Genomic DNA, 3,565 nt, shown 5'->3' with positions numbered 1-3,565 from the left:
CTCCCACCTGCAGCCCACCCAGCAGGTAGGTCCCTGCGTGGCCGCTCGTCGCCGGCCAGGGGAGGGAAGGGGGTCTGTCTGCGTGGGTCCGGGACCCCGGTCCAGCGGAAGCGGCTCACCCAGCTCCGTGGTGACTTGTTCCAGGAAGGGGGGTGCAGAATGATAGAGAAATCGAAGAGACAGGAGCGCAGCGAACTTTGGGTCACTGGTTTCTGGGGGGGTTTCTTGCGTGCGGGTTGCCAGGGATGGTGAGGACCTTGGCTGCAAGGAGGCCACCGGGCTGGCTGCACTTCCTCCTTCCTTCTCGTTTTTTTAACTCTCACCTGAACTAATGAAGGGCGGAGGGAGGGAGGGAAGAAGGTGGAAAGTTTTATGTTCTTGGCAAACATTTGTAAGGATGGCAACCTGTCAGACAGCAACTTGTTTTTTTGAAATCCATTGCTAGAGCAGCAGGAAGGGCTGCCAACACTCGCTCTTCTAAACAAACCAAGTTTCTTTTCGCCGGCATGGGGTTAGGGTGAGGTAGGTCTCTGCTAGATGCAAAAAGAAACGAAAAACAAACAAACAAACAAAAACGTCTGGTGCTTAATTCGGTAACCTTGAGGGATCCTTGTTTGTTTTTAAGCTTTGAGGGTCATACGTATAGAGAGTGAAATGTCTTTATTTCACTGGATTTTCAAGAGCCCCAATTATCCATGTGAAATGGACTTGTTCATGCTAAAGGCGCAGGCACTACCGTGGGCATGAAGAGAGAGAGAGGCCAAGGCTGGCTCCACTGGGTTGTGTCTGCAAAGTGAGTGTCACCGGGCTGCCTTGTCCTTGAGGGTTGTCCTGCTCAAAGTTGCTAATGAAAGATGATTCAGTAATGGCAAGGGCTGACAAGGAGGGGTGGTGGCCTGGAGAGAAGAGTGAGCACTCACTGCTTCTCCTGGTCAGTGGTGAGAGACTGTTCCTGGGGCGTGTGCAGGTCCTGCGAGGGCCGGCGCCCTTTCTGGCAGCCCCAGGGCTTGCTGCCCCCTTTGCATTGTTTTCTAGAGCTGTGACCACCCCAGGCCCTTCCTTGGCTGGGATGCTTCACAGACAAGCCCTATTTGTGAGGCCCTGGGTGCCCCACTCCCAGCATACACCCCAACCTTCTGAATCACCATCTTCATTTCTTTCCCCCTAACTTATCTTAGGCAACTCATAAAATGGCAGGCTTGCCCACAGATGCCTGATCTCTTTTAAAAATGCTGTGTCTAGTGGGAAGGAGGGTGACATTTGCTAATTTGGTTGCAATTACTTTTGAAGTTTATGCACAGCTGTTTAAAATCCTCTGCGATTAGTGCCATTGTTTGAGGCAGGTGTCCGCCTCCGAATGCTCTTGTTGTCTCTTCTGCTGATTGTACGTACATATATTCATTTATTGTTTTGGGGTTTTGTTTTGTTTTGTTTTTGTTTTAAGCCAAAAAAAAATAAAAATGAAAGTACCTACATTTAAAGACACAGCATTGGAAGAGCTTTTAAAACCTTCAAAGCATCATTTGTAAAACTCCCAACTTATAAATGAAGTGTAATTTAAGTGTTTGTGGTTTGGTTTTGGTTTGGGGAATTTTTTTTTTTTTGGAGAGGAACATATTTTTTTTTAATCTTTATTGTTGAAAGTGTTGCATATGTCCTTCTTTTTCCCCCACTGGCCCCTCTAGCTCCCCTCCCTCCCTGCCCCAGGCCTTCACCACCCTGTTGTCTGTGTCCATGGGTTATGCATATATGCATACACATTCTTTGGTTTATCTCTTCTGACCCACCCACCCCCGCCTGGGCTCATCAACTCTTATTTCTGATGTCAAGAGTAACCTGTTCCGCATCACCAGCCTTTGTTTCAGCCTCCTGTGATTTTCTTGTAAACTTGTAAAATGTAAACTTCCAGGGGAGACTCTTGTCACCACCCTCCGTTTTGTCATGTTCACTTCCGTCACTGTCTTGTACTACTACGGTGGCTCAGGATGGCAAGGAGCTCTTGGGCGACTTCTTTACCTTCTCTCCCACAGCTCCACTCCCTACCTTTTATTGAGTCTGCTTGGAAAATACGTGGGTCAACTACTGGAACTTTGATTCCTTTTGCTGATGTCCCTTTTCTCTTTCAGGTATGCAGGGACATTGCTCAATTATTCACAGCTCAGTCGTTCTTATGATCTCACTGATCCCCTTCAACACTAATATTTTATTTCTCTTGTTCATGGCAGGTACTGGAGGCTCCCTTGAATACTTCATTTGTCTTTGATCATTTCTATAAAGGTCCCTCATTCCATTGTAACATATTCTCTCTCTCTGTGGAAATGACAGAATTCTTCTCTATAATGAATTTGGTGTTTCATCTAAAATTCCTTGTGTGTTGGGTCTAGGATTTTGTTTTGAGAGGGTTTACAGTACAAATCTGTGACTGGCACTCAGGAGTAAAGCTCCACAAATCTCCATAACCCAGCTTAATGGTGGGACATTCGCCTTCCTTTAAAATAGGAATTAGAATTAGTACTTCCCTTTTTAATGCTTTTTATGTTTTAGAGTTACTGATTATGTTGTTTGCCCCTGAAACTATTGAGGAGATATTAATCTAATGTGACTTTTAATAAGAGTATATTGGATTTCAGGTGATTTTCTTTTTATACAATTCAATCTTTTCTTTCTTTTTTTTCAAGTAATTAATTTCCACAAATAATGTAAAATAAAAAGTTGTTACATAATGAAATATCCCAGAGAACATACATGTATCATGTAATTCCATATTTATATAATTGTATTGCCCCAAGTCAAATCTGTCGTTAAAAGTAGAGAAATTAGTGTTGTGGTGGCATGCATAACATTAAACTCATTCTTTCTGTTTCTGTCCATTACTTTGAAATCTTAACCATCTCATTTTCAAGAAGTAATGCATCTAACATTGCTTTTTCATACCTATTCTGGCTGTTAAGGCAGAAACCATGAAACACCCATAGGAAAACATAATGCTGAGGCAGAAAGGTGAATTAAAAGGCATTTCTTTGCAGTAATGGAAATATCTTTCGTTATTTTAACATGTAAAGCATTTATACACAAATTTCATATTGTCCTCTCTTCTAAAATTATCCTTTGGGCAAATGAGAATCAGAGGTTTCAGGAATTAGGGATAGCTCAGCCCAAGCCCAGAATTGTAGATTTCTGCTCTGGGATTAAACTAGCAGATATTTAAAGGCACTCATTTTGGCAGCATATACTTTTACAGGTTGATATAGGGTAATGCTAACTTTGAATTAAGCTGATAATATTGATGATAATAATAATCAGAGCCAACAAAAACAGTAAAACATTGTTTTATTGAGTCATTATTATTTATAATTTATGTACCAGATTTTATACTCCCAACTTTATTTATATTTGACAAACATTCCTATCTCATTTAATCTTTGCAAAGCTTTCGTAAATTAGATATTATTATTACCATAATCACCCTCATTTTACAGATGAGGAAATTGAGGCCCGGGGAGGTTAAGTCACATGTCCAGTTTTTATAGCTGGTAAGTGGTAGTGTCAGGTTTATCTGACCGCC

At 42.2% G+C, this 3,565-nt stretch overlaps 1 long non-coding RNA gene across 1 annotated transcript in view; it reads right to left on the bottom strand.

Annotated features, from left to right (window-relative positions):
- LOC106724593 overlaps nucleotides 1–392 on the bottom strand; it is a 5,655-nt gene extending 5,263 nt beyond the window's left edge. Inside the window, exon 1 of the long non-coding RNA XR_001360440.1 lies at nucleotides 120–392. This is a non-coding gene — a long non-coding RNA (uncharacterized LOC106724593). The remainder of the gene's footprint in view (nucleotides 1–119) is intronic.
- Between the last annotated feature and the right edge of the window lie 3,173 nt (nucleotides 393–3,565).

Source organism: Myotis brandtii, unplaced genomic scaffold, assembly GCF_000412655.1.
Source record: "Myotis brandtii unplaced genomic scaffold, ASM41265v1 scaffold9, whole genome shotgun sequence".
In the NCBI taxonomy this organism is placed as follows: domain Eukaryota; kingdom Metazoa; phylum Chordata; class Mammalia; order Chiroptera; family Vespertilionidae; genus Myotis; species Myotis brandtii.
The sequence above is the reverse complement of the archived record's forward strand: the minus strand, read 5'-3'. Positions and strand labels throughout refer to the sequence as shown.